Genomic DNA, 13,286 nt, shown 5'->3' with positions numbered 1-13,286 from the left:
ATTACACTATATATGCTTAACCAGATCTTGGGAAAATTTGCTTAAAATGAGCTTTACATGAATGCTTTTCTTTCTGCTGGGTTATGAGATTACAGCTAATACATATTAATTGCTTTGGTGCTGGACACTATGTATTATTTCTTACACTATCACGCTATGAGAATTAGAAGCTTTATATAAAGCCCAAATTATAGGCGAAAAAAAAAAACAGACTTAGTTGCTAACTTCCCTGCTCAAAATGTCAGTAAGTAAGAAGGCACAATCTGAACCCAGGCAATCTGCCTCAGGAATTGCACACTTTCCACCAGGCAACTCTGCCTTCTTTAACAAACATACAAGAACAGCCTTACCTTTGGGATACTAACTAATGTAGACCTTTCCTTCACTAACAGGACTAAGTTTGGAAGACACTTTTTTGACAGTTTTAATGTGTTAAAATGTACTGACCTGCCTTCCAGCGTTTTGAAATCTTTGTCTTTTTCGTTAGCCTAAGAATCAGATTATCATGAACTTGTTAAAATGGCAGGGAAACCTATAGGATTCTTTTAAAGAGCTGTGACCTAGTTTTGTGAGTGTGCTATGCGCTGTTAAGGTTTAAGGTCAAGATAAGGGTTTCACTGCCTTAAATTTGCAAATCTCTGTTAATGAACCTCAATTATGACCTTTACCTTGGTTGTTTCCCCTATATATACCAGAGCTGGAAGGAGGCTCTTAGTCCTGAAAAATTTAGAGCTGGAGCAGTCTTTCGTCATTTGGCTCAACTCTCTGCCTCATAACCGGAGCATTCAATTGAGTTGAAATCCATCAATCCAAATAACTTGCCAGCATAATTACAGTTTCAGAGGAAAATTAGAGTGAAATGTGCTAATAGAAAACATTGTTTCTTTTAAAAAGTTAAGTTACTTTGAGTACTGTTAAATTCTAGGCACTGTTTACTGTAAATGCAGTATTTGAAGTATTAATTGCATAGAAAAAAGGAAATAAGAAACTAACCTCTTAAAAAGGGAAATGCTTTCTCTGTATTAATATCTTATAAACAACATTTTTAAATTTTAATGGGATAGTACAAAGGGAGTAATGATGTTTGTTATTTTTCAGTGTTTTTAATAAATTCACATTAAATTTAAAGTGTTTATAAATTATATTTTTGGGGGAAATTGGTTTCTCTTAACATTTTTAGGATTGGACCCATAATGATTATAGTCAACTTGTTCTCAATCCTGACTACACATTAAAATCACAGGGAGGGGCGCCTGGGTGGCTCAGTTGATTGAGTGACTGCCTTTGGCTCAGGGCATGATCCCGGACTTCCAGGATCCAGTCCCGCATCGGGCTCCCAGCTCCTTGGGGAGTCTGCTTCTCCCTTTGACCTTCTCCTCTCTCATGCTCTCTCTTACTCATTCCTCTCTCAAATAAATAAATCTTTTAAAAAAGTTTTTTTTTAAATCACAGGGAGGATTTAAAGAGGGAAATATATATATATATATTTTATATCCATATAAAATATTTATTTATTTATTTATGATGTGATCTCATCCAAGGCAAAATAAATCAGAATCTTCTATGATAAAACTCTGTCAGTGCTGTTTAAATGCACGTTTCCAAAAAAAAAAAAAAAAAAAAAAAAAATAAATAAATAAATAAATGCACGTTTCCCCAGCCTAGGTGATTTTAATGATTCATACTTTGTTTTTGTTTCTCATTTCCTGACTTCCAATGATGATGTCTTTCAATGCCTAGGAGAATACTAACAGGTTCTCCCCAATGGCCTCTCCCTTTTCGTTTTGAAAATTTTGTCTTTGTACCTTTAAATATATGTATACCTCCACGACTTGATAAACTGAAATTTGACATTTTCTTAATAATATCTTGATCCCTTATTAAAATAAAATTTTGCTTCATTTGCAGATTTTCAATCTTTTAAATCTTCCTCTGTGTAGCATGCATTGTATTGTCTATTTTTGTGACTTAATCGTAAGCTTTTACATTCAATTTCCAGTACATTTGTATATCTTTTTTTTTTTATTAAAGATTTTATTTGTTTATTTGACAGAGAGAGAGATCACAAGTAGGCAGAGCAGCAGGCAGAGATAGAGGGGGAAGCAGGCTCCCTGCTAAGCAGAGAGCCCAATGTGGGGCTCGATCCCAGGACCCGGAGATCATGACGAGCCGAAGGCAGAGGCTTAACCCACTGAGCCACCCAGGTGCCCCTGTATATACCTTTTTAATAGAATAAAGCATCACTTACGTTAACAACTACGTGAACTGAATTGAATTTGAAAATTTGATAATCTATAGAATATGAAGTAAATATGGAGTAAAATATAATGCTTCCTTACCAAGGCATTCTTTTGTTTTTGGTGTACTTAGGTCTTAGTCATATTAATCTTTTGTTGACATTTCTTAGGAAATAAGTCTGTTTGTGTGAAATACCTTTTGGAGATGCGCACGTGCACACACACACACACACACACACACACACACACACTCGTCTCCTATCTCAAGTTCACCTTCTCTAAGATGCTTTTCCTAATGCCGTTCTGTCTTCCCTACATTTCCAGAATGGACCTGCTTTGGGTTCCCACAGTACAAAGTATTCATTGTCCTTTCCTTCTTCTCTCTCTCTCTCTTTTCTTTTCTTTTCTCTTTCTTCCTTTCTTTCCCTCTCTCTCTCTTTTAAGATTTTATTTATGTATTTGACAGAGAGAGGTCACAAGTAGGCAGAGAGGCAGGCAGAGAGGAGGAAGCAGGCTTCCCGCTGAGCAGAGAGCCCCACGCGGGGCTGGATCCTGGGACCCTGAGATCATGACCCAAGCTAAAGGCAGAGGCTTTACCCCACTGAGCCACCCAGGTGCCCCAGTCTCTCTTTCTCTCTCTCTCTCTCTCTGTTTTTTTTTTTTTTTTTTTTTTTAAACAAAGAATGTTTGCTGCTTGTGGGCAGAGGTTATCCTTCTTTTTTGTATACTGAGAAACTGGAATCTGATTGTCATGAAAAGAGGTTCTTTGGTTAAAGGGATGGAAGAATCTGTGGCAAAGAGCCTATCTGTACTGTTGACCTCAATCAATCCATAGCTCTATTAGCAATCAGGACCTAGTTTCTCCCTCTGCCTTGCCTTGGATTGGAAGACAACCCTGCAGCCAATAGGACTTTTTTTGTGACTTGCACAGGGCTTCTAATTATATTGTCAATTTTCCTTTCTTTCTAGATCTTTGTGGGTTTTTTTTTTTTTTTTTGAAAGATGATTTTTTGGGAACAGGGAAATGTATACAATCCCCTGCACAGTCCAAAGCTGTAATCTTTAGAAACCTGACTTCATATGGGAAATTGTATATGGGATAAATTGTTTCAAAGAGTGACATCCTTCTTACAATTTTTTTTGCCTTTATCTGACAGTTGGCTGATGCTAGTTCAAGCCCTAGATTCTACTTTATGTTTCTCTTTCTCAAGAAACTGTCTTTCTCTTTTTTTTTTTCTATCTCTCGGCTATGAACAAAGTTACATGAATTCTAAGGTCTATTTCACTTCAGAAACTTTATAAAATTTCTGTTACTTATTAACCATAAACACCACCTACATTTTTTCTTTAGTGATTTATACATATCAAACTAAAATGCAAGGGTTTTGTTTCATATGTGTTATTTGAAAGAAAAACTGCGTATTGATAGTGAACTCTATAAGGTTCGTATCAATAAAATAACATCTTCAGTATAATTTTTAAAATCAAACAACTCTGTGTTTATTGCCATGGATTTTTTTTTCCTTCTCACCTGTTTGTAAAGTTCTTCAACATCATTGTAAGAGGAGGTCTCAGAAATAAAACTGAACCGCAAACGGTGTCTTTCAAAGCTTCCCAAACTCACCTTTTGATTTCATCTTGTGCTGTTATGTAAAATTTGCCCTAGCATTTTGCTCAGCAAGATGGCAATTATTAACAATATATTTCTCTAAACTGTTGCCGCAAAGCTATTATTCACGCAGGGTTACAACCGAGTTAATTTTGGGAGAGAGCTGTTCAAAGAGGCCCAGAGCTGTGGCGCTTATGAACACCGCCTTTTCTCTTATTTCTAATTAGTGTGAAATGGCTCCAAACAGGAGTCAGCCCCGCGGAAGTCTGTGTCGCACAAAGCCAGGCTCATTAACGGACACAGGGAACAGTTTTGTTTTGCTGAATAAACAACTGCGTCATAAAGCCCTTTCAAAAGGAATACAATCTGATTTACCATGCTCCTTAAATGTTGAATGTTGTTTATATGCCTCCAAGTCTTTTTTATTAAAATTTAAATAGCCTATTATTATGACTCAATGTAGATGATGATATGTTTGCAGTGTTCCCTGCAGTAGGACCGTAGACCTTCCTAGTAAGACATTTTCCCTTCTCGTTCTACTTTATAAATGGACTTTTATCTTTTGTTTCGTGTTTTCGATGCCCAGCTACCCTTCTAAATTTCACGTTATACACTTCAAACAATTCTGCTATCAATAATTACAATATTGCAAGAAAATCCGTCCGTCGCTTTTTCTACAAAATTTAGTTTATGTTGTATTACGGATTACTGTTTTCTTCCAATATAAATCCCCAACCCGTGTTTCTAGTAATTTGTGTGTATAAGTGTACAAAGTGGTTTAAATATAGCTCACAACTGGAGAGCTCCCGACATTTGCATCACATGAGTCAATTGGACAATCACATCTGATCGAGAATATATCTCAGATTTCTCATTTGGTATTCAGTATAGAAAAGCCCAGACACCCGACTGTACATGATTAGACAAATCTCACAAATCTTGGTCTTGAATTTGCCCTGCATCACTCAGTAATAATGTGTAAAATTATGCTAAATTTCGGTTTCTTCTTGGGAAACATAAATATGTCCTACATTTTCTACATCCTTTCAAAATGCCTAGCATATTTTAACTACATAGAGTGGATGGATGCTCAATAAATGTTTTTTGAATGAATTTATGAATGGATGTCAGCAATATTGCTCTCCACATGCAAAGGAATATGAAAAGCTGAATTACTTTAAATGAATGCCTTCAAAATATACTTACATGAAGTAATACATGTATTATTATATTATGCTTAATGTCTAACCATGGAGTATCATTCGTTATTGTACTATTAGACAAAGACATTTCAGATTCACATCAGAGAATACTTGAGAGACCATAAAATCGTAATCTCTTATTGCCTTGATGTTGAAATTTTGCATTCACATACACATAAGAATCACAACATTAATCCTAAATATGTTTGTCATTCTGAAATCAGTGGACAGAGTTATTTAACCAGTGAAATGGTAGCTGCTATGGACAGTAAGACTCACTGAAGTGCTCTGGATCAAAGAAAAAAGTGGCCCAGAGAATATTAATTTATATGGCCACATCAAATGAGTGTTCAGAAGCCAATAAGCAAGTTTCATATTTTTTTCCCCCTCTTCTGATTTAACTCCCATGATCCAAAATTCTAAGACACATTTTTTTTAATTTAATTTTTGTGTGTGTGTTCCAAAATTCATTGTTTATGCACCACACGCAGTGCTCCATGCCCTCCTTAATACCCACCACCAGGCTCACCCAACCCCCCACCTCCCTCCCCTCCAAAACCCTCAGTTTGTTTCTCAGAGTCCAGAGTCTCTCATGGTTCATCTACCCCTCCGATTTCCCCCAACTCACTTCTCCGCTCCTTCTCCCCATGTCCTCCGTGTTATTCCTTATGTTCCACAAGTAAGTGAAACCATATGATAACCATATGACTCTGTCTGCTTGACTTATTTCATTCAGCATAACTGACACATTCTTTTTTCAATCTTTGTTAGTATTATCATAACTTTACTGCATATTCATAAAAACCAAAGAGATGTTTTAAAGAGCTAGACAGATAAGTAGCTAGCTATAGGGTAAAGTTATAGAGGATTTTATAATATAAATATTAAGATCTATATACATATGCATATATATTGTGATCTGGAATACTGTTTAACATTAATGTGTAGTAATTATTTCCCCTAAGAGTCTTGATATAGAGTTTATAATCCCTGTGCTTCAGCTGTAGGCACCAAGGCAAGAGATTAAATGTTGCTTAAAGAGCAGAACATCAGCAAGAACATGACCTGAGAGTTTCTCACCTTTCACATGGGTATTTCCCACAGCAGAATCTCCTCAGTCCTTGCGGTGTCCTGTGTTACTGCTCCTGAAATCTCCCAGAGAGCTAGAACATAATTTCTTCTTTTTAAACTACCTCACATGAAAGATGGGAAAATCAGTTTAAAAAAAAAAATTAGAAAAGTCTACATCAATGAAGAAAGTCAGTGTAAGTTGAAACTACCAAAGAGAAATAGAATATTCTTCCCAGGTCTCAAGTTTTCAAATACTCGCCTGACACAAGCATCTTTACTTATTTCGGGTAAATAAGCCATCTTCTAATCTTACCAGCTCTGACTTAAATGGCTTAAACAAGTTGAGTTGAATCTGTAGTTAGTTCTTTTATGTTTTGCACTCCAGTGGGGAAAAAAAAAGGTATGTATGTGTGTGTGTACACACACACACACACGTATGCGCACGTGTGCACACACACATATGTATATTTGACCAAGTTAGAAGACTTTTTTTTTTCTTTCTCTCTCTCTCTTTAGGTTCCTGCCCCCTGGTTGATTTTAATTTTTGGTTCACTATTAAAATCAGTATATGAAGGGGAACCAGACAAGATCCAATTTTTATCTAGAGTGTGTTTTTGAAACACTGCAAGTAGAACGAGTGAAGAATAAGTCAGAGTTGGAGCTAAACCACACAGAAAGAAAACTAAGGTTATTCTTTTCAACTTCTGATGTCGTCTTCCGGCAGTACTTTAAGTCTTGACACTGCATGATTAATGTGTCAAATATTCTTTTTTCATCGATCACACAGATTTTTTGTAAGGTAACAAATTTACTAAAGCTGAAATTAGACCTCGATATGCTAGAATCTGGTGGTAATCTGCGGGAAAAATAAAAGAACAAGTAATTTGTTACTTTTTACAGCACTGAAGTATATTTGGAGTTCAGTTTCTAGTAATGTGAGAGTGTTAATTTATTTAAATCCCACATTAAGAGGGCACTCCTGGGTGAAAGGCAAGCACTACATATCTTTAACATTGTCACAGTGGAGGGGTCATAGATGAAAGAGATGCAGTGAGAATTCACCACCTAATGCTCCTCCCTGTACCAAGGATTCCCTTACCTGTAGTTAGCCTAATTAAACTGGATAGGGGACTGTTCTTAATTGGTTCCCTGCTCTATTAAGTAATGTAGATTTTTTTTTCCCTAGTTGTATAAGGTATCTTCTCTCTCTGGTCATACTCTGTATACCTGGAAATTGGGCATTTCTGTACTTCCATGCTTTTCTTTATTCACTTCCTTTGAAATTGTGATTATTTTCATTAGTTATTTATCATCTTAAATAAAGCTACAGTGTCACATAATTTAGATGAAATTTATCGGAGTGAAGAATGTTGTTTAATTTCCAGACTGTTTTATTGTCAGTTTCTAAAACTGGCAATGGTACTAAGGAAGATTTCATATTTATTGAGTGCCTGCTTTAAGCCAGGCATTATGCTGAGCATTTTCCCAATTCCCCCAGTTGGTTAACCCACTATTTCTGGTGGTGCGAAGTATGATCTCCACTTTATCCCTGAGATAAGTCATCTAATATTAGACGTACAGTATTTCAACTTGGGAATATAAAACTCCACAAAATCTATTTGTGTCATGTTGTTTCAATACAACATATTATCAAAATATTTTTCCCACAATGGACACCAAAGATCCAGTCTAAACCACATAACAGTTTCTAATGAAAACAACAACAAGTTTGAATCAATAATTTTTCACTGTTGTATCAACTTAAAAAAAATCATGCACTTTCACCCTTTTCATACATGTTGCTATTTTGGGTTTTTGTTGTTGTTTTCATTAAAACTGGTTGTTGTTAGAAAGAAAGAAAGAGAGAAAGAGAAAGAAAGAAGGAAAGAGAAAAAAAAGAAAGAAACTAGCTGTTGTTTTGTTTCATTGATTTGGTATTTCTTTGTTTTGCTTTTGTGTCTGTTTACTTTTCGTAGCCCAAAGTTTCCTTATGCTCTGGCCTATAACCAAATATCCTTGTCATTTGACTTTAAGGATTTTCCCTCCCTCCCACCCTTCCTTTCTTCCTTCCTTCCTATTACTGGAAAATCTATAGTGATGACGGAGTCCAACCCCCTGTCTCAGGTGCTGAGCTGGATTTATCAGGATGAGATTAGAACCCTAATGTTCTGATCTGGGGCAAGTGCTTGATCTACCTAAACTATTTTGTTTTGTATTTCTGTTCACTTTGCTTTGGTTTGCTTTTTGCAAATGTGTGACTGTTCTGCTTTATTTTCCATAGGACAGATTACTTTAAAAAATCAATTTACATAGGGCTGGCAGTATACGTACATCATAAACTATCCTTTCACATAAATCCATGTGTCCTAGCCTCTCACACTTCAAAGATATCACTGTATTTTAATGTCATTATGTAGCTTGAGGAAATTTTGAGAAGCAACTGTTACGAAACTCAAAATCAAGTAAGCGATGTTCAACAATTGTTCTCTTACCTTTACAGACCTGTGGAGATTTGTTCTCAATGATGAGGGCCATTTGTTCTCAAATGCTCTGATATTTTGTCTTCATGGAACGTTTTCATTTTGGCTACAAAACAAGTGGAAATTTCAGAGGGCAGCAAGAAAGTTCTGTCTGCTAATATTTAAAGGATTGACATCATATTTGTATGAATCACTGTCATCTTTGGTAATTAGTCTATAAGGTCAAAATACATAAACGGTGTGATTCATAGTCCTATTGTTTGGAGTTAGGGGCTATGACGCTAGTGTGACAGTATTGCAGGAAAAAAAACGAAAATTCACGATTCAGGTCATTTTCCATATTTCTTCACTAACTTAAACAAGTTAGGAAAGATAACTTGGGAGGAATTTTCCAACATATTAATAGTGCCGTAACACTGTATATTACTACAAATGGCTACCACTACAAATAGAAAAGCAATACCTTGGCTGGTATTTGAGCAAAAATGGCACATCCACAGCATCAAAACTTACCATATTGTAAAATTAATAAAAAAAATTTGGAAAGGCTGGAAAACAAAACTAATTTTTTGGTGTTACACTTTATTTGAAAGAAAAAATACTATTTTAAAAAATCTATTCCATGGTTTTAAATTTAAAGTCATCCGCCAAATATCCTAGCATTTATAAGAGATGTGCAGAACATCTTTGACAATCAAAAGGCCCATATAGTGGCTGCTTGTCCAGACCTATTGGTTTTACCATAATGGTTTTTACCATTTACATAATGGTTTTACCATTAAGTGATATTCTGTATGAATTGAATATTCACAAAAGCTCATTTTCAATGAACTGTCTGTATTACATACAGTTCATTACCACATTTCCACAGTTTTTAAAATTATTATTTACAATTATGAAACAAAACTCCACTGACATAATTTTGGGGTTTTTCAAGGTATTATTTTTTTAAAGTACAGAGCTTCATTTCCCTAAAAATAGTCATGTTAGTAATTAGAAGTGGAGCTAGCATTTCAGTCCCTGTGGTCTGACCCCTTCACTCCCATACATGTTATTTATTTGAGCTGATGGCTTGGTAAACTGACTGGCTATTATACTTGGTATTTCCTTTTGCTTACCTGTGGGGCAACACGCATAATTTGGACATGAGTTTTCATCACAAACAAGAAACTCTTTATCTTCAAAACACTGTCTCAAAGATCTAGATGCCAAATCAGAACTGTGACTGAATTGTTTTAGACTACTGTGTTGGTTATGGTTAGGAAGCTTCTTTCCTGTATTTCTGAGCTTAAACTGAAAAAGAACATTTCACTTTTCAACAGCCAAAAGAAGGAAATAAGACAAAATATCCAAGAACGGACTAATGAAAAATATGAAGAATAACTGGATCACTACTTTGCAATGTGATAGAAAAATACTGTAACAATTGCTGGGGTGACTGGGTGGCTCAGTTGGTTAAGCATCTGTCTTTGGCCTTGGTCATGATCTCTGGGTCTTTGGATCGAGTCCCACATTGGCTTCCCCACTCAGTGGGGAGTCTGCTTCTCCCTCTCCTTCTGCTCTCTCTCTCAAATAAATAAAAATATTTTTAAAAAATACCATAACAATTAAAACTGATATTTACAGCAGGCTAGGTACTATACTGTGTCTTATCGATTTTCTGTATCGATTTCTTATAACTCGGTGAGGTAAGTGCATTACTATACAGTTTCCATATGGAGAAACTGTGGTTTGGAATGCAGGTAGTGCTATGGTCTGAATCTCTGTGTTCCCTCAAAATCATAAATCGATATCCTAATGTCCAATGTGAAGGTATTAGAAGATGGGGGGGCCTTTGGGAGATGATTAGGTTATACAGGTGGAGCCCTCGTAAGTGGGTAAATGTACTTGTAAGAGACCCGACAGAGCTCCCAAGCCCCTTTCACCAAGCAAAGACACAGAAATAAGGTGAACCAGGATGAGGGCGCTCACTGAAATAAGACCATACTAGTGTCTTGATTGAGGACTTCCCAGCCTCCAGAACTGTGACAAATTTCTATTGTTTATTAGCTAACCAGTCTGTAGTATTTTGTCATAGCAGCCAGAACAAACCAAGATGGGCAGCTCTCTTAGTATCTCTTACCTAGTAAGTTACTGAGATGGAATTTAAACTAGTCAATAGGTTTCAGAGCTTATTTGATTAAAAACGATGCTCTCCCTACAGAAAGGGATAGAGGTAACATTTACTGTACTTGAATATACATGTGTATATGTATTTAATGAGTTATTTACTACTACTACTACTTTAAGCACTATATTTTAGCTGATAAGCTGATGCACGAAAAAATTAAGTAACATGCTCAATCTAATCTATGCAGCTCTATGAAAAGAAAACTGGGGGGCACCTGGGTGGCTCAGTGGGTTAAGGCCTCTGCCTTCGGCTCAGGTCATGATCCCAGGGTCCTGGGATGGAGCCCTGCATCGGGCTCTCTGCTTGGCAGAGAGCCTGCTTCCCCTCCTCTCTCTCTCTCTGCCTGCCTCTCTGCCTACTTGTGATTTCTCTGTCAAATAAGTAAATAAAATCTTTAAAAAAAAAAAAAAGAAAGAAAAAGAAAACTGGAAGATTTGCTCCCTACCGATCCAAAAGCCCTCCTCCATTGAAACTAAGTTCTTCAAACATTAATTTAGTACTTTTTATATGCCATGAACTGTGTTGAACCAATCCTTTAAGATCTTTCAGTCAGGAATATTTTTTCGTTGTTTGATGAACCTGACACTATTATTAACTTTTTGGAACCTTGATTTTCTATAGTTGTCAAATTTGCACAAAGTTCTGTATGATTTTACCTTGACATTTATAGTGATCGAAAGAGAAGTGCTTGTTTGATCAAGTATTTTGTAAATAAAGTAGGAATTGGGGTTGTTAGTTTTTGATAAAGTATTATAAATAATTTATTTTTTAAATCATCAAGAAATCGGTAAAAGTAAATTGTAAAGTTGGACCAAATAGAAGCATGTGCTTCATTTTCAGAATGTCATATTCCTTTCTCCTTCTAATAGAGATAACACAGGAATCCATGGTAGAATAGAATATGTACTTAATAAAAAAGCAGTGGATGAATAAAAAAAACACAACTTTGGCTTTATTAGGACAGCTTGCTTATGATGAATATAGGATTCAATAATATTAAAAAAAATTCTACTTAAGTATAAACACAAATTTGATTCTGATAAACCTGGTGTCAAATCAGCTGAAAAACAAGAAATAATGGAAAAAATTAATGTCATCTTAATCTCCAATTATGGTTTATTCATTTTTAAATGCCTTAATATCCTATATAAATAGGGAAAACTTTCTGATGCTAAATTGTTTGCTTGCTTATTTGTTTTTGACCTGGATAAGAATCTCAGACCTTCCCAGAGAATGTTAATTAAAGCTAATTTTCAATTATGCTCAGAAAAAGAGAAAAAGAAGGAAAAACAAAACAAAACAAAACAAAACAGAAGAGAAAGAGTATAACTTCTTGAGTAATAAGTTATTAAGTGCAGAACATGGCTTCAGAGAAATAAAAATTTGAAGAAACTCAAGGATGTTCACCTAGGTCAGTACTTCTAGATTTTATATTTTTCACCCAGAGCCTTATTTGGGTCTGGTCAACCAATAGTCTGTCTGATTTCATTTCTTGTTCAAGAGTTTTTGGGTTGCGATTATTCTGGGTCAACAGAATGGTATTATAGCAATATATATATATATATATATATATATTATATATGCAATATATAATAGCAATAATGGTATTATAGCAAGTTTGTTCTGGATGAAACAGTTCGAGGTAATTTTCCATCAAGGTACTTTGTTGATGTTACCAGGAGAAAAATAAAATGAGCCAATTGCATATCATAACCTAACTTTACAATGCAAATGTCATGCGTTAGAGAACAGTGGATATGATTCATTGCTTATGGCATGGGAGAAGTTATTACAAGAGATTTAGAAGAAAGTGGAATAGATTACTGTAACACGTCTTGCTCAATGTAAGTGCATGTTACTTTTTTATTAAAAGAAGTCAAAGTAAAATTTGCCAAAGCATATTTACAAAAAGTGGCCTATCTTCCGAAGAGATAATTTTTATAGTAATGTAGCACATTAAATCACTTAATACTTCGTCTCTGATGTCTCTTTCACCTTTCCTTCTCTTGAGAACTCTCCTCGTCCCCCTTCGCCTCCGTATTTCTTTAATTTACAATATTGCTGTGTGTGCAGTCCTCAAGAAATGTGAAATGAGCAAGAGGCTGTAACAGGGGAGGGAAGAAATCTAACAGCTAAACAGGTGCACACAGAAAATAAATAAAAAATGAGAAAGCAGGACCCATGGGTGCTATAAAAGGTGCATTTGCTGAATAACTAATTCAGTAACCCTTGTGCCCTATGAATTATTATTCTGATTTACCTGATCACACTGTCTAACAAACTCAAATTGCTTAACACTCTAATTATTCTGTATGCAACATGAGAAGAGAGCAATTTCTAACTGGCCAATTATTAAAGGAAAGAACTGATTCTGTTTTTCTTTGTTTTTGTTTATTTTGTTTTAGTTTCCCACTCTAATGTAGGACAAGGTCATACTCAAAGGACACCTGCATCCTACTGTATTGTTTAATGGTGCCATGTATTTAAATGCAATATTGTAATTGTTTAAATGTTAAC

The sequence above is a fragment of the Meles meles genome, chromosome 11 (genome assembly GCF_922984935.1).
Source record: "Meles meles chromosome 11, mMelMel3.1 paternal haplotype, whole genome shotgun sequence".
NCBI lineage: Eukaryota > Metazoa > Chordata > Mammalia > Carnivora > Mustelidae > Meles > Meles meles.
This window is presented reverse-complemented; position numbering follows the sequence as displayed.